The sequence below is a fragment of the Embiotoca jacksoni genome, unplaced genomic scaffold (genome assembly GCF_022577435.1).
Source record: "Embiotoca jacksoni isolate LCO1_2020_lvr unplaced genomic scaffold, fEmbJac1.0.p SCAF_1, whole genome shotgun sequence".
NCBI classification, from domain to species: Eukaryota; Metazoa; Chordata; class Actinopteri; family Embiotocidae; genus Embiotoca; species Embiotoca jacksoni.
The window spans coordinates 10,974,174-10,993,169 of record NW_027185229.1 but is presented as its reverse complement, the minus strand read 5'-3'; the positions used below and the strand labels follow the sequence as shown (position 1 = coordinate 10,993,169).

The 18,996-nt window shown below is 40.4% G+C and overlaps 1 protein-coding gene across 2 annotated transcripts in view; it reads left to right on the top strand.

Moving 5' to 3' along the window:
* The first annotated feature begins 1,284 nt into the window (after positions 1–1,284).
* The window catches only part of foxp1b (forkhead box P1b), a 156,273-nt gene continuing 138,561 nt past the window's right edge, over positions 1,285–18,996 (top strand). For both annotated transcript variants that reach the window (XM_069164281.1, XM_069164203.1), the window contains exons 1-2: positions 1,285–1,478; positions 6,106–6,186. The gene's annotated coding sequence lies outside the window, so the exon portion shown is untranslated. The remainder of the gene's footprint in view (positions 1,479–6,105; positions 6,187–18,996) is intronic.

Genomic DNA, 18,996 nt, shown 5'->3' with positions numbered 1-18,996 from the left:
AACTGGCCCATTTTGCATGATGAGTATTTTAACTTTTGATACCTAAAGTACATTTTGCTGATAATACTTATGTACATCTACTTCAATACGATTTTCAATACAGGACTTCCACTTAAATTGAGTATTTTTTCATTGTGGTATTGCTACTTTTACTTATAGATATCTGAGTACTCCATCCACCAATAATTAATATTATCGGACAAAAAAATGTTGATGAATTGAATAATGTGGGTTGTATTAACAGGATTAATAGGCTAATATTAAGTCATAACATCATAAACTCGTGCTACAGATGAAGTAGTTATTGAGTGGAAATATTATCGTAGTTTCTTTTCTTTTTTTTTTACGTGGCTTGGTCAGAGGGTGGCGCTCTCTACTAAGAAACAGGTTTTTTTTCCACATGAAGTTTCATCAGGCGCATTCCTCTCAGATGCAGCCATGATATATGTAATGTCGTTTCTGGCGAAATGAGCTGTGCTTCTCGGACCTTGATCAAGGACAAAAAAAAAAAAAAAGAAAAAAAAAATTAAAATATTTTCTCTTGGAATTAATGTTGCTTTACAAAGCGTGTTAACTGGACTGTTGAGCCCATTCCGTTCTTCTGGGGCAAGTGATGCATATTGTATAATGTTTTTCTTACACATCTTGTGACGGAAACTTTTTTTTTAAACTACGGCATAACATGCAAAGGAGAGATATTCTTAATGACTTGGTTGACATTTTTTGGTGCAGTCATTTTCCTTTCAAAAATCCAGGAAGAGCTGGCACACGTTAGAGATTATAAATACACTTAACTAAAAGAACCTGCACACTGATTATCTACACTGTTCTTTTCAAAAACCAGAACACCACCCCTTCTTTAATGGTTAAAACTCCTCACAGCTGAGATTAAAACATCTTTGATGATCATGTCAAAGCATTTCTTTTTTTTTTTTTTTTTTTTTCTTCTTTTTTTTTTAACAGTGAAGCTTTGGAAGACTTATGATGAACCCCAGATTCAAAAAAAAAAAAAAAAAAAAAAGAAAAGAAAAAAGAAAGAGGAGAATTTTCTGAAATAATAAAGTTAATTCTGCCTCAGTTGTAATTAGTCAGCTTAGACATTTTAGCTTTTCTGACAGCCCCCTCTCTCCTGTCACACTTTCTGCTAAAACTAATGCATATCATTACATTTCCCCGTAGAAAGGAGCCACTAAGTGCTACTGAATTTTACTTGTGACTATGATGTTTCTATGAAGGATCTGCAATTGAAATGAACCTTGTTTACCCAAGCAGGTGGATATGACGTCACGGACTTGGAACATCAAAACAACAACATCCTTCCTTTTTTTTTTTCTCTCTCTCTCCTTCTTTTCTCGGCGTGTTTAAAAAAAATCTAATAAGAACATTAAGAAAGGAGCTCGTGCTTTTTCCCCCCGCGAGACGGACAAGCGTGCAAGCGAGTGTGAAACTCCACGTTTCGCTTTATTTCGACGCCCTCGGTAAGATGATCTCTTTCTCCTTGTAGTTAAGTTAGTTAGTTAGTTCCCCCTCCCCACCACCTCCTCCAGCACCACCACCGCCAGCACCACCACCGAGACGGGCGGAGTAATATGGTGTTTACGGTGTGATTTGTTGTTGCACGCGAGCTTGTGTGCCGAGAACGCGTGTTCGTTATCTCGTACTAGCGAATCGGTACCCTCCGCGTGCGCCTCTTAGCTGCCGTTTTTCCATCCTGGTAAGTTTCACTATTATCATAATGTTAACGTTGGCTTTTGTTGTTTCGTATCTTGAGATACCTGCTGCAGCTTTGCTGCTCGCTGCTGCACTCGGAACACAACGCGGAGTTTGACTTCGGTTTTAGCCGCTGTTTTCTAAAAAAAAAAAAAAAAAAAAAAAAAAAAAATGGTTTCAAATGGCGAAATAAACAAACAAACAAACAAACACCTGTATTATTCTTATTATTCTTATTATCACGCAGGCCGGTCGGTAGCGCCCGTTTCGCGTCACTTGTAACGAGCGGTCTCTTACGAGAGTGTCTTTTACGAGCGCTGTGTCCTCTACTGTTTTGAAAAGTTTAGTTTCTAACTTAGTCAAGGCTACTCATGAGACCCCGGGGGGAAATGCACCTTTTTTTTGGGGTGGGGGTGGAGGAGGAGGAGGGGAGGGAAAAAAAAAAAAAAAAAGAAGCATTTTCACAATGAGTACTAACGTGTCGGTTAGCGATGGCCCCTAAAAGCCCGTCATTTCAAATATGACCTGTTAAGTATATATAAGCGCCGTAAAAGTTTATAACTTTAGGTGGTGAAAAGGGAAGTTTTGAGTGCCGTGATTTCTTTGGAGTGAGACCAGGGAAGGAGCTTCTTTTTTTTTTTTTTCTTCTCCCCCCCCCCCCACGTGTTAGCTGTCCTCCAAATTCCCGAAAAGAAGCGGAGGAAGGCATCCGAAGTGCCCCTAAACTAAAGTTATCGTAACCGTCAGCTTAACACGGAGCCTACTTTTTACCAAGCTGTCCATCATTTGACTTTGACGAAGGGCTTGGCTCTTTGTGGCGCTACTTGCCCGCTCAGCGATAACTACACATGTGGGACGGACACTTGATAAGTTAACTTTGTATGAACACAATGTGTCTACTAAAATCATTTTTAATTACATCTTTGGTTACTTATAGAAGCGTTCTCACAATTATTGTCTTAAACATGATGTTTTTTTTTTTTTTTTAAACTGTTTTTGTGGGTTATCCTCCCAAGTTTAAATGACATGGTTTTTTTTAGTGAGTGAGCTGTGGTGTGGGTTACAGTGAGACATTTTCTTATATGAAAATTGGCTTATGACTTCACTATCGCTTGTGAAAAATACAGTTGATTTTTTATTTTGTGTGTTAAATTATCAATTACAGTCATCATTATGGATGAGTAAGTTTTTTTTTTTTTTTCTTTTCTTCTAATATTGTTATCCGTATGTCCAAACAAATGTTCTCCGCTATTTCCTTTCACTGTAGATGAACAAAATAGCGATATACTCATATTCAAAATGTTTTAAATCTTTTTTTTTTTTTTTCCTGTTTTAAATAATATTTCATAACAGGTGTATTCCGGAGAAAAGGGCTCTAGAAACGCAGTAAACAATGGATTTGACCGTGCAACTTATAATAGAAATATTGTCGATAGATTTTTTTAAAATTTTTTTAAATTTTTATGTACTACTCAGTCCATGTAGGTTTTTAAATTTTCACAATCAGACAGAATTAGTCCTTGCCCTAAAAAATATTTTATAATTTTGTTAAAAAAAAAGAAAAAAAAGAAAGAAAAAGATACAGAATACGCAGCTGTCTATTTATAGTGAACTGCATACATACGGGGGGGAGAGGTGGGGGGGGAAATATTGCCCTAATGTTTTATACAGTAAGTTTGCAGCTGGCAACAGCAGGACTAAAAACCATCTGAACATTTACAAAAAGGAAACTGCAGCTTTAACAACTATTGCTGGCAGTTCTCCCTCCTTCTTGGTTTTTGGATTAGTCATTGTCTGGGGGGAAAAAAAAAACACTTTTTTGTAGGAGAAGTAAAGTAAACAGCCTCCAACAAGCGAACCTTGACAACCCAGATTAAGGAAAACATTGGAGATCAAACAGTGCTGCTGCTGGGCTGTTGTCATGAGCTGCCTGAGAGAGAGCTGCAGACTATTTGAACAGGCACTGGGGTTTGTGTGCTCACTTATGCAGAAATGGACCTTCGCAAACGCTGACCCAGGTTTTAAAACACAGGATGAACTTTTCTTTGCAACTTTTTCAGGCCTGCTGTTTGAAACCGCTATTACACGCAGACATTCAGATTTCTGCTGTTTCTGATGGGAACAACCAAACACCGTCCCCCGCGTCTGCCTCTAGCAACAAAAATGACTGTACTTTCTCTGCCCCATACTACAACTGAATAAATTGAGTTGGCAGGAGGGAGTGGGAGAGTGGGGGTTACAAAAAAAAAAAGAAAAAAAGAAAAAAAAAAAAAAGCTTGAAATTTGAGGAAGACCAGCTGTATGCATTGTAATGGCGCAAGATGCTTACTGCACCAATCTGTGATTTTGTATTATTTGGAAAGCCCTTGTTTCTAGTTTGGCCTCTTCAGGCTGGGGCTAAGGCTCTTCTTTGTAGAGAGCTGAGGTTCAACTGGTAAGAAAGTAATCAGTCACTCATGCATTCAGTGTGAGGACCCATCCCTGAGTGGTGCGGTCCTCTCTTTCATCTGACGGCTCAGTATTTGTGAACACACATTGAAATACCCTGTGCTGGGTACAGAGGGGCTGTAAACTGGCTGTGCACCCTTGCTTGCAGCTGAATGATAAGGAGAGTTATTTTCGCTCCAGTGTGGGAATAAGGTTCTGCATTTGCTATATTGTTTCTTTCAGATTTATTTGCTGGCTTCCCCCCCCTTCATTTGATTTAAGATACAAGACGCCCTCAAGCCAGTTGCTCGAAACATTTTGTTTTTTTTTGCACAAAGCAAGACAAGTGACAGATGAATAAAGGGCATTTTGTGGTAAATGAATTTGTCATGTGATTTTTGCATGTTTGATTCGCACGACACAAAGGGGAAGAGGACCGGCAATATGAATACGAGTGCAGCACAGTCATTAGTGCTGTTTTACATGAATGGAAGCGATAACAAAGGAAAGCAGAACAATATTTCCAGGGTAAAGGTTAGTGTGTCCCGGCCCCTGTGGTGCACCCAGGCAGACGGTTCTCCATGCCAGGGGAAGGCGATTGGTCAGAGAGTGGACAGCTTCAGGTGAGCCCTGCGCAGCTCCTCAGTCTCTATGGAGACTGCGAAACGCTCAGGACGGCCATTAACTCGTGCAGCCATTAATTACTGTCTTCTACCGTCATCTGTCCTTAATAAGGGGAGGGATGCTGACAAAAAAAAAATGTCATCCGCCTGCACGGAAAGAGAGGGAGCATGCAATTACAATCAATTAACTTCACTTACAACCTGAATTTACTAGTGGTGTTGTGTTTCAGTACAGTAAACACGGGAGCGCAGCTTGTTTAATGTTGGGAAATATCAAAGTATTTTTTTTTTTGTCTGGTAAGTTCTATTTGTTAGCTTGGTGTTGCCTCTCACTGTCAATGTTGTACTGCTATTATAATAAATAATTACCCTGCGCTACATGTAGTTGAATAATGCTACTAAAGGTGCAGAAAATGTTTTAGCAGCCTCTGCTATATCACTACTTTCACATGCTAAGCCATATGACTGGTGCAAGTAATGAAAATATTTGATCAGTCCCCTTTTTTTTTTTTTTCACAATTTGTAGAAATGAATATTTTCTAATAATACAATTTGTATATTCATAGTTTACCTTGGCTTTTAAGGTCAAATTTGTTTTGATATATTAATCTGCGAGTTCAACAACAGGAAAAAGCAGATTTCACTTCGTGTGTTGCTGATGGATAGAAAAATGAAAAGGAGTTGGCTTTGCACTTTGACACCTTTTATTCGGGGAGTACTAGACTAGAGTAATATAACCTTTCTGCATTCTGTACTTATTAACATTGTACTTACTTTTTGGATTTTTCTTGTTTTAATAATCCAGATAATGCCATTTGGAAAATTATTTTACAATTATTAATTGTCACTGGTAGATTTAGTGCAGTTTAGATCCCCTCTCTAGTTTAGGTCATCCAAACAGTTGACTTTATGTACATAATCTAAAGTAATAGTACGCTCATTCATATAATTCCCTGTTCTCATTGTCATTGAGCCTAACGGCATGGAATAACTTCAAAAATCCGAGTTTCTTCAGTAACACAACACTTGTCTGTTTTGGGAAGGACGCAGGTAAACTACAAACATTTTCTTCCAGACATGAGGGGCTCAGACATATGCTACAAGCTGTGCTCAGCTGCCAGGCGAAACCTTAGCACCTGTTTCTATCAGCTGTCCAGCCTGTGTGTGTGTGTTTATGATGAGGCGGTTGGATGTTGGTACTCTCTTTTTTTTTTTTTTTGTTGGTGGAGGGGAGGGAGGGTATATTTTTTTTTTTCGATCAAATACGCATCGACTAATATTTGGTTTTAAGTTTTAGTTTTCGCTCTGACCTGACGCTCACGTGCTGCTTTGTTTGTCATTCCAGGGCAACATGGAACGGAAGTGAACTTTGAAGTGCTTTGAGAACCATCTAAAGCCACGAGTGAAAGCCGGTTACGTCAGAACTGTAAGTCATTCTATTCTCTGTTATGTTCGCAACTTTATGTTCAAACGCCGGCATATAATTTGAAGCCTGAATCTCCTTGTTGTCGAGACTAAAACTTTACGCAAACGCCGTGCGATGGAGATCCGGATGTTTATTCTTTTGCCCATCATTGCAGCTTGCAAAAAGTAATTCTGCCTCCTGGCAATTTGGGTGAAAATGAATGTGGTGACTAGTTGCTGGTTCCATTGGGCTGTTGTTGAACGCTTATATTCAAAGGTGTGTGTGTGGAAAAAGTTGCCTGTTTCACTGATGTGGGATGTGATAGTGATCTAAAAAAGACAAATGTGACTAGATAACATCAGAGTAGCATGATTCAGTAATCATAATTTGTAATGGGTAAACTTGTGTTGTCGGTATTTTGATGACAAGTTGTGTGGTTTGATGTCTTCATGCTGCAGAAATCACTTGTCAGTCAAACGGTGCGGTTAGATCTGTGATGTATTTTGCCTTTCTTTATGAACATTCTTGTATTGCCACTCTTCTGTTCCTTTTCAGCTGTGGTAGCTTCACCTGCAATCTCACAGGTTCCTCTTTTCATGGCAAAAAAAAAAAAAAAAGAAGAAAAAAAAGCACACTTCAATTGCATCAAAGTGTTTAGCTCTTAAACCTCTGCAACGCTGAATATTTAGTGTTAAAATAAAAAAAATAAAATTTAATAGCCTGGCTATAGATTAAATGATCACTGTGCTCTATCAGTGTGGGAATGAGAGTAGGATCACTTGACATTTACTAATATGAAAATGTCACCGACTATTACTTAAACCGTGGTGAGTGGAGCAGGCAGCGTGATGTAAAGTAAGGTTGCAGGAGACATTTTTTAGGGCCTCATCCTTGACTTCCCGGCTCTGTTTTCAGTTGGCAGCCACGGCCTAATCAGAAACATAACATGGCAGGGCCTGCTCTTCCATCATCATTGCTGGGTGGAAAGTTGGTGCGCTTTGATCATGTCTTTTGGGTGCATCACTCCGGCTTAGCCTGCTGCTCGCTATGTGATAAGCCATCAGAGTACTCAGATCTGAGCCGGCAGCTCCGTGGGCTCGAGGAGAGACAGGAGAGAGTAATGGAGATGAGGAGAGAGCAGCAATGCAAATTTTGTTGACAGACTGTTACTGCAGCTGTTCTCTCTGCCTTTGAATTCAACAATGTTGCTGTCCCTCTTCAGTCATCTGTGAAGAAAAGGCCATGTTTCATTTTGAAGTCCTTTCTTGGTGGAATGCACTGTCCCCATGTTGTATATTTTGCCCTGTAGGCAATTAAAACACCTTTAATTAGAGGCACATATTAATTGCCTCAAAAACACGTGATTTAATTATGTTACAAACTGTTATGTTCCGATGTACTTTTAACCATGGCTAACAGATACAAGTTCACTTTGAAGTTGAATGCTCTCTTCTCTCACTGCTCTCCTTAGTCTGTACATAAAACATCATTTTGAACCCCCCATTATGAAAGGGTGCTCCTAATTGACGGGTTGTTGCTTGTTTATTTGATATATATTTACCAGCTGGGAGGTAATTGGGAAGCAGTAATTACCCATGATGCAGTGCAGTGCTTAAGCAAAGGTGCTACCATGCTGATGAGTCTGGAGCACAGATGAAAGTACGCAGGTTACTATTATCATCCTAGCAGGCTGTTTAAACACTTGACAGCTGAAGAGCAGTATTGGCTAATTGGGCCCCGTGTCCCTTATACAGTCTCATTGTTTACTGTGATGATGTACAGCGTGACATCAAGCGCATGATGCTTTTTATCTTTCTTTTTTTTTTTGTTGGTACGATTGTTAACCGCATACCTGAGCAGTTAATAGCAACAATAAAAGGCCAGTGGATGTAAGGGCCTTATGGATTTGGACTCTCTCCTGGTGATGCAGTTCCTTCACTGATAATGGCCTTGTTAACTGAGATTCATTACTTCTTCACTCGGAGTCCCCTGGATATTGAGGGAGAGTGTTCTCAAACTGCTGCGCTTGCCTCGGTGAAGTCATGTACTAATGTGGCTTCGTGAGCTATTCATGGAAGGTGGTGACGGTGCCTTCCCTGACTCCGGATGATTCAGTTGACCTGAGACTGGGGTGGTGCTGGTGGTATTTGACTTTGTTTGCTATTCAATTCCACTTTCACACCCTCTCTCTCTCTCTCTCTCTCGCTCTCTCTCTCTGTTTTTCACAGACGCTTTCTCTCCCTCTACAGCTCACTCCCTCTAACATAGAGAGATGCACACCTTGTTTGTGTGCAGGCTGCTGTTGTTTGATAGCCCGCTCTCCCAGTAGATCTTCCGACATTGTTGTTGTTTGCCTGTATTGGTTGGAGTGTGTGACTTGCATTTGCCTGGGCTCCTTTGAGGGAGTTTGTTTTTGTTCTCGGTGTTGTAAACAGGGTGGGGCTCCATTCCCAAACCACTCAGTTGGAGATGGTTATTTTCACAGGAGTTATTTTATTTTTTTTGGTTGTTTGGTCAATAGATTAGCCTGGAATAGAATTCTGTGCTGAAGCAGATAGTGTGGCTGACTAGATAAACACTATTGTTTTTGTGATTTAAAGAAGAACTGTCATTTGATTTTGTTGATATCTCTACCTTTGTTTGTGCCGGGTGCTAATTTTGAATGTGCCTCGGGTTCTTATTTGTAAACAGATGATAAGGTCAATTTTGCCAGTTCGTGTCGTAGTTTAAAAAACTTTGACATGATCCTTTTTTAAAAATTTTTTTTTAAACAGAATGCAGAGTTTGTCAAAAACATTTACTTCTGTAATTATATTAACTCATTACCAAGTTGTCTTTAGGTTGTTTTTAATTAGAAATAATTTCAGGATTAAACATTCAGGTAAATGTCAAAAAAGTCATAATGAATTCAAGTCCCAGCCCAAGTTTTCTGAAACAGTTTTTGTACATTATAGCCAGATGGCTGAGCATGATCCGGGCGAGGAATGTCCACTGCTCGGGGTGTCTTTCTTAAGCCCACTAGTTTCCAATTGGCCACACCTGTTGATTAAGGTTAAAAGCTGTAAGCACGGTGTCAAAACTACTGCAGCTTCAAAATTTCACAGCAGTGTTTGGATTCATCACGACTTCCGGCTCGTACAGTATTTTAGGTATGTTATTCAAGTACGGGTAAAACGATCCTTGTCAGGTGTGATGTATCTGTGGCTTTCACTGAGTGGCTCAGCATCAGAGGCTGCGGATGTGTGTAAAGTCCCCTTCAGATGGGAGGCGACAGACGCATCGGCTGCTGCTGATCCTGCAAAGGTCTCCCCAGAATCGTACAGCAGCGAATGCAGCAGTCCGCCGTGAAGCGCGCAGCAAGTGGCAAGTTAAAATGGCCAGGAGCAGAAATTGGGAAAGTGTGTGCCCCGTAATGAAAATGGAAAACGTCACCGTGCCGAGCCACCTACATAAAGTTAGTCAGAATGGAAAGGGTGGGAAGCAGCTGTATATTATGCTACATAAATACACTCTGCATCATTGAAGGTATAGTTGTACACAGTATGTGAGGTAAAACGCGAGTTTTAGTAACTCAGAAAACAGAGATAGGAGGGAAAGTATCACAACATGAGCGGTGAAAAGGCTCTGTTTGCTAACCTGCACAGGCCTCATGTCCCCGTGGAACAATTCAATCTAACATATATTTCATAGGAAAAATAAAAACACACTTAATTTAAAGTTAAAATCAATTGAAATACATTTGTACAAATGCAATTGTTGTTGCACTGCGTAACACATTAACTACATTTTTATTTCATTTTAAATCCAGTCTGAGGGATTATAGGAGTCGCTTAAGCAGTGTTTTGTGTAATAATCCAGTGCTGCTAGTATTCCTCTGTTTCCTTAGATCGCTTCACCTGCTTTACCCATCGACAATAAGCATGCACACGTGTACTCGGGTGACATAACAGCAGGCAGTAATAACAGGCCGATATCGCCACATGTAAAATGTGACCTGTCAAAAACAAACTGACTGTTTACAGTGACGAGGAAAAGACAACAGCAAAAAGTAGATGTAAAACAGGAAAGACCTTTTTGAGTTCAGTGATCAGCTTTTGTACACAAACACGCGCTTAATCTCTTGACTATCGGCTTCATAACCCAGCATTTGCAGTTGATCTGAATGTAATGCTGACTTGGCTTCATGACCCTGACTCTGGCCAGCTTCCTTACGAATGGGCAAACACGCTCTTCATAATCGGGATTGTTTCACTTGATTGTGGCTTATGAGACATTTTTGTAAGTCACTACCCAGTTAGTCTAAAAAAAAAAAAAAGACAGACATCCAGACAGATGAAAGACAGGAGCATGGCTGTGTTCCAAATGACATGCTTTCCTCAGTACATTAGTAAATAGTGCTCTTGCGTGTTAGGACTCTTACTTGTGTTGTACTTGAATTGTGACGGGATAGTGTCGCTTCAGTGTTCAAAACGCACACTCCCGTTCTGCACTTACCGAATAACGACCGTAGCATGTGAATGCATCACGTGCGAACGTATCTGCCGGCTTTAATTATTTCAACCACACATTAACATGTTTTTGTGCCCTGTGGTTCACACACGCAGCAAACACACGTATGGCTTTAATTTGAAAATTCTTTACGTCGCTGGTCCCGCTCTTTACACTACAGCCACCGTTGAGTGTGGAACGTATCCAGCGCTTCACACTCATATTCTGGACTGTTTCGAGCGCCTGTGCATGCTTCCATGCTTGTCAGTGTAAATGGACTAATGCACTCAAAATATTGCGCGTTTCGTATGTATGGCACACACCATATGAGTGGGTGAGAGAGAAACTAAACTAAAACTGAAACTTTATCTGGTACCTGTTCTGTTCCAGGCAGGCGAGTGACACACATGAGAAAAAAAAAAAAAGGTCTAATTATGTACTTCAGCACTGATGTGAATCAAATGTCAGAATGAGAATGACTGGTCGGACGACTGCTTGTTTCTTTGACAGCAGTGGGTTATGTGTGGGTCTTATTGCGCCGCTGAAATTCTGTTACACCGTATCAAATAGTGCGTACGATGTGTATATTTATTTTCTTGTTTTCGTTGAACAAATTCACCGTTGTCATGAATTGCGCATGTTTTATTTTTAATGTAAATTGTCACAATGGCTGACACTTTTTATTCTTATTAATTCCAAGTATTTAAAGTGTCTTTCATATTGTTCACTTTTCAAATGGTTGCCTGCATTATGACCACGGTCTACAAGTGCAGAGTTTGTGAAACATAGAGTGACACCGGCAAGCGACATTATAGTGCCTTCTGCTTAATGCACATCGTGGTCCAAAGTTGCTTCCCTCCCAGCTCACCACTGTTAACCATTTACTATTTACTGTTTACAGCCTTTTGCTGGAAATTTACTACACCTGTTGTAAATGCTGTAAATATCCTGTGGTTGAAGCAGTCAGCTGTTCTGAGTTATTGGATATTTTTCTTAAAGCCTTTTCATGTTTTGTCTACAGAGTGCATGATGTACAAGCTTTTAATGTGTTGACCAATCAATTCCTCACACAGAAAACAACTCCTAGTGAGAAATGAGTAAATCAATCTTTTCATATCCTACTACAAAGAGGAGCCGGGCCAGGCTTTTGAGTGCATTTCTGTGTACTTTAGACGCAATTGTATGCAGTGATTGAAGGGCTAATTCAAAGAATTTTAATCACTCCGACCAACCCTCTTGCAGTGTCATCTTTTTTTGCAAATGCCCCATAAAATGAATAGATGAGCAGTCTCTTTTTAGAGCATAATGGCTGCATTAGAATATGAGATGGATAGTAGATGAAAATTCTGTATCCTTCATGCACTCTTTCTCTTTCACTCAGTCACTCTGATCTCTTTTATCAATAGTGATCCTGTGTAAAAGACTTTCCAGGCCACCGTGAAGTGTTCAGTTGAACCTCATATAGACAGAGAAATGGAAAAAGCAGAGGTGAGAACAATTTGAGCGGCAAATTGTCGAGGAACTGGGGCAGGATCGACTGTTTTTTGTACGAGCTCAGCCAAAGTATGATTTCATGCTGTGAAACCAATAATATATTTGTTTTGTTTGTGTTTAAGTCTCTCCACCTTCATTGATTGCAAAGCCACACCCTCCTCCCAGATCCGCTGTGACAGCTCTTTTTCCAACAAGTGAGATCATGCCATCGAAGGCTGCGTGTTGTTCTCATCTGGGTGAACCACATAGTGCCAGTCAATATGTAAACAATAATGGAGACGGTTTCTCACTGCCTAACTGACATCTGCCTGGCTGATGATTCATCAGATGTCATCCCTCCAAGTGTTTTCAGGGGTGCACTGTACTTACAGTGGTTTGAGTAATTCACTGTGATCTGTGTTCACCACATTCACTGCCATATACTGTATATATTAGTAGCATAGGCTGTTCTTGTTTGGACTCTGATCCACAAATATGTTGCAATTTTCCTGATCATGTGAGCATATATATATATATATATATATATATATATATATATATATATATATATATATATATATATATGCATATGTATATATATTGCTTCTTAGTGAAGTTACTTCATGGTTTGTCATCAGCATGCAGACCTGAAAGTTGGTAAGTGTTTACCAGCGAAATTTGGTGGATGATATATTTTACTCATCTGACCTCGACTCATCCCAATTGGTTTGCTTCGCCAAAAGATGCAACCGAAATCCCCCCAAAAATTTACTCCGTTTGTTGAACATAGTGTAGGAAGAGACTCTCATCATGTCCAAAGTAATGCGTGGGATATCGGATCAAACATTGTGTAGATTGTGTTTTCATGTGATCAGAGGCTTCCTATGGATGACTTCTGTTCTTCTAGAATACTTTTCAAAAAATGTCTTCTAATAATTGATGGCAGATTGTGACACACATGGATTGACTTTGGCTATAAAAACTTGGATGTACTCGGGACAATAAAACAAACTGGCATTGCAATATTTTTTTTCTTTCTGCAAATAGACATAGACATTAATAAATCCAGGAATTTTCACCAGATGTCTTTAGGAGCTGATTTGGTAGAGGAGCGCATTTGCATAAAAACTGAACTGAAATAAAATAAAATTTGAATCTGAAAAATGACGTTTTGCTTAGTTCAAGCAGTATCAATCCCCAAAACGGTTTTGGCATGTTGGAGTTTTATTTGTCTTACTTGACATTGCACATCCTACAATGCCACAAATGCTTCAGTCTTTGCTTTGTAGGTATTATAGTCTGGAAACCCTGTTCGCATTCAGGTCCGCTCAGCTTTTCTTAAGAGCCCCTTAAGCAGCGACCAGTGGGGTTGTCTGAGTGCAGTGACGCTGAAGTAGTTCCCACAATGGTGACGGTGGTAGAGTTCATGCACTCAACGTATAGTATATGATGGTCAGTAGTGATTTGTTCAAACTGGAAACAAGCCTCAGGAAGGGTGGCCAGGCCCATATATTCATACAGAACATTACAGTACATTACAGCACATTACAGCTGGTTACAAAAAAAATAACAACGACAAACCAGTCAAAGCATAGCATCAGAGCAACCACTAAAACAATTTCAGGTTTCCCTCCAGCACCATCAAAGTGTTTATCCACATTGGAATTGATATTAGCTTCTATAGATAGATACAGCATATCTTTATTGGATTTATAAAAATGCTGAAATATCAAGGGGGGTGTAATGGTATGTGCATTCATCTCAAACTGTTCCGTACAGGACGGTTTGCTATGAGACATCTGTTTGGGAAGCCCTCTGACCCAAACAAATGCTGTCAGAACTGTGTTTACTAGAGCTGCAACGATTAGTCGATAGACAGGAAATTAACTGCCAGCGTTGGTGTTAATCAAGTTATCGTTTGAGACATTTTTAATGAAATATTTTTTAAGATTGTCTGATTCCGGCTTCTTAAATGTGAATATAGTTTGGTTACTTCAGTCCTAAAGTGAATATCTTTTGATTGTGGACAGTTGGTCATTTTAGGCATTTTGGGCTTCGGGAAACACAGGTTGACAATTTTGACCATTTAGTGTCATTTTAAATATCGAACAGATAATTCACTGATCATGAAAGTAAGTGTTAGCTGCAGCTCTAGTATTTATGTCCCTGCAATGACATGCTCAGATTGAGTTAGTGCAACATCAACCTTGGACGTTTTTACACTCAACCAGTTGTTTTCTATCTGCTATAGCGTGCTGATAGGGTTAATCCAGAAAACTTGGCAGACACTTGTGAGATGTTTATTAATCTTCTATGATGTGTTGAGTTTCACTTGTTAATTGGCCTTCCTGCATGGCCAGAACCTGTGACCTCTCTGTTCACACTGTACAGGCCAATGACCACGGTGACCACGTGGAGATCACACTTTAACAGCAGCTCCAAACCCCTGCTAGCTTTTGTTCTGTGTCAATTTCAATTAAGTTTATTCAAACATGATGACTGTGTCCTCAGTGTTGACAAAAAAAAAAAAAAAAAAAAAAAAAAAAGGAACCATGCAGACTAGCTCAGGATGTAGACTAATACATATTATGTAAAATATACAGTGACAGAAAACTGCTAATGCGCACTAACAATCATGATTTGGCTTAGTATGCTAATTCTAATGCGTTGGAGCTACAAGGACGCAGCATGGTGACACAGAAGAAAAGTCTTCGGCTTTATTGTGGAGAAACAGCCAATGAGAGACGGAAAAAAATATCCATACCAAACAGTGACGTTTCTTTGCTGTAAGGTTTGTTTCTGCCATAGAAAATAAGACAACTGAAAATGAATAATAATGCCAAAAATTGCCACCCCTCTCTAACTTCAGCGATGTAATAGTTTGAGGTCTGTGTTTTTTGCTCCTTTTAGATAGTACACGATTTGGACAGTGGCAACTGAAGCTACTCTTTCCTGTGTAAAGACACCTGGCAGTGAGGTTGCAGGAGTTTCCTTGCTTTCATGACAGTGAAACCTCAGATATGTTTTACTGCTCTCTCCACTCGTGCTAATGTAAATGATTTGCATGGAGTTTGTCCCTGCTGATTAAGTCTGTTTGTACTGTTCTTCTTTGGAAGCATGCCAATTGAATTTTCTGCCTTCTAACGTGCTTGGAGATTGGGGAATATGGTTCTCATCGGGCCTGAGGCTTGATCTCCTTCTAGCCTCCCCCAGTCCTTTCACATCACTTTTACAATTAGTGAGCTCGACCATCCCCAAATGACACGCGTAATTAAAGAGTTGGCATTATAATTACAATGTGTTTATTGTCTGTTTATAGGTTCTGTGCAGTGCACAACGCACTGGGAGATTTCTTTGGTGTAAATGGATTTAGGGCTGTTAATATTCTTACATGTGATTTTATGTGGTTACCATCTCAATATATATTTTTTTCTATCAGCCTTTTTACAGTTGCTCCTTTTGTTGCGCATACAACACAATTTTGGCTGCCACGAGAAACTGGCACAAAAACGTGATTTAGTCATGGACTTTTAACGGGCACAACGGTAAATGCGTGTTAAGTAAATGATGCAATTTATTCCCTTCTCCTCATTGCCAGGCTGGCTGCCACGGGACTTCTGCCAGCTTTAAATAAGTGGTGCCCAGATGGTATTCACATGATGCCCACTTGGTTACAAAACAGTCCCGGGGAATAAAGCTGACTGCCACAGTAACCAATGGGTCAGCTGGTGAGCCTGTTGCTTTTGCCCCCGTATGTGCAAAGGGGTTAATGTTGTGTCACTGCACTGAATTCTGTGGGAAGGTCGCATTTTAGGGTTCCAGAAGAAGGGGGGGGGGATCCCCATTAATTAGGAGGGCGGGATAGAAAGATGGGGGAGACGGACTCGGTGATGAGCTGTGCCTATGGAGTGATAGCAGTTTTTCAACAGGGATTTATTCCCCTTTCTGATTGAAGAAGCAACGGCTACGTCCACCACGAACACGTTCTCATTTCAAAATGCATATCTCTTGCTATGTTTACGGCTAGCTTCTTTGCTGCTCTGGCTCTTTTAAACCCCTAAAATGATGACACCGTTTTCGTTTGAGAACCAAGGGATTACATTGTAGCTCGGATAAGAAGGTACCCGCGTTAGCTTCTCGATTTAGTCTCATTAGTCACAATGTGTCCTTCCAGCAGTCGCCACCTGAACCTTTTTGGAAGAAAACAAACAGCATCAGGCATCACTAGTAACGGCTGATGCTGTTTATGTATTCAACATACATAAGGCATTACATGTGTTGCTGACCTAGTTGTCTACAGTACGCTAGCAGCTCGTGCTGCTCGCCATTATTTTCTGCGTTTCCTAAAGCTACGATTGCCTTCATGCGCAGAGAGCCGAGCTATTCCTCGAGCCGCTTGCGTCAGTTTCTGTGTTCCGCAGCATTACAGCGCCACACGGAGCGCTCCTGTTTACGGACAACGTTTTCATTTAAAAAAAAAAAACAAAAAAAAAACCCCTCTTTTGAAATACTGTTTTAAAATGAAAATGTATTGGCCAAAGCATCTCCTTGCTTCTCCTCCTCCTGTTCCTCCTCTTCCGCCTCCTCCTGCTCCTCCTGCTCTGCAGCTGTGTCGGAGTCTGGGATCGCTGTCTTCTGAAAAAGTGGTGAACTGTGTCATCTCCAGCCACTAACAACCAACAGCTGCAGCACCAGCCACCAATGCAGATCGAGGGACAATGTGGAACTGATTTTCTAACGCAGAGCAATAAATAAACAAAGCCCCTGGAAAAAAAAAAAAAAAAGAAACAATACCACAGACAACACACAGCTTATGCAAATGTGAGGGAAATGTGTTCGTGAATCGATAAGCCTTATTTGTGTGCAAAGAAGACTATAGGACAAGAGTGACCATTTTACACAGAGATGCACAATACGATAGGTTTGCTGTTTTATCTGCAGTAGCTACCCCAAAACATCTGTTTAGTTTGCTCTCCTTTACAGTACATATCAAGCCCACATATTATGATGAAACACGTTTGTTTCCGAGCTATGTCATGAAACCGCTCGGAAGTGCGGCTGCATTTGTTGCTTTGTGTACGAATAAGACACCAGATGTCCGAGGCTAAGTTTTAGTCATCGTAGTGGGAGCGGGGTCAAACTGTCAGTAGGTTAAAGGGTGAACAGCATTAAAAAAAAAGTGCAGCACTCAGTTATTTAGAGATGAGAAATTTATCGGGGAATGGTCAATTTATGTCACCGTTGTTCAGCTCTTTTACTTTGGATGTTGTTTTGCTGCTGTTGAAAATAAGAATGCTCTTTCTAAGTCGGTTGCAAGACAAGACAACTTTGTTTGTCAGATATCTGTTTTTCCAATGAATGAAAAATGTAATCTCAACAGCTCGGCCCATTGTTTAGCTTTGTCTCCCAGTCACCTTGTAATTGTTTCTGTGTCATAAGCAGCTATTAGTATTGCTAGAAAATGGTAATGCTTTGAGAGACTCATCTCTTCCAGAGAATGGCTCTCTATCACACTCTCACATTCTTTTAAAAGGGAAAAGGAAGATGAATTTTGCCCATAAAGGCGGTATCACAAGGGCTTTTTATCCTAAATGGCTCTGGGGATTGTTATCTGTGGGAAGTGTGTCCTGCCTCCGTCGTGTTCAATCAAGTGTCCACTTAGCTGTGACTGGGAGTAATTGTTCCCAAGTGGGCCACACACTGACCTGTTAATGTCTGCGTTGACCCTGTAACCTTGTCAGCACGTCTTAGGGAGGAGTTTAAATCATGTGGATCTCCTCTGCGTCTTTACGCTACCGGGTCAAGTAGGCGTCGGCCCTGAAAGACCACTCTCTTGTAATTGTCCCCAGCAGCATGGGTCAGCTAGGGGTGTTCCCAAAGATCGGCTCTTATTAGATGAGGTACTGGGAGTGCTGTGACTTAATGGGTCAAGCCATTGATCCGATACAGCACCGATGTCCCCTACTGCAGTCGTAGTCTCCGCTATACATGATCACTGGCTTGGATCTGCTTGAGCGGAAGTTAGGCCACACTTAAGAACCATCTCAACTCCCAGATGTCTCCAGCCCTTTAAAAAGCCTTCTATTGTTTTATGTAAAGTACAGTACAAGCGTCTCTCTGACAGGTTTCCTTCATTTGGAAAACTTGATGAAATTCTTTGAGTTCTCTGTTATTGTTGATGGTGTAACAATATGTCAACATAACTCAGATTCAAGGCATCTTCTTCACATGGAAGCACACAAAGATACTCAGGAGCACAGTGAAAAAAGCAAATAACAGAGTTTATGAACAAATAATCACGGCGGCCTTCTTTTCAGCCTTTTCGTTCCATTTGTAACATCAGATTACGGTAGGTGGTAATCTTTATTTGCACACTGAGCAAATGCAAGTGAAAAACTCGCACTGTAGAGCCCTTTCTTCAGCATTGATGGTCATACAGTACCAGACTGTACTTTTGAATGATGTTTGTAATGTGAAATTAAAGTCTTACAAGAGGCAGAATCAATATAATACTTTGCTTCTAAGTATAAGTCACTGTCAACTCAAGACAGTGAGTCTTAATAGTTCCAAGTTGTGCTTTCAGAAGTTATCAAACGTGCAACAGGTGAGCTGTTCAGTTTTGTCACCTACCGGGTGCTAATTTCCGACCCAGCTCATACCCCTCAACAAGGCTGGACAGCTTCAAATACCTGTCTAGTTTGCTTGGAAACTCACAAATGAGTAGCAATTAACACACAAACTTCAGAGTGGCTGGTTTCTTCAGAAACTGACATTGTTTGTAATTTGAGTGAAAAAGGGGAATTAGAACCACATGTTTCCAGAGTAGGAGTGAATTGAGTGTTGAGCAGCTGGCATGCAAAAGGCCACAAA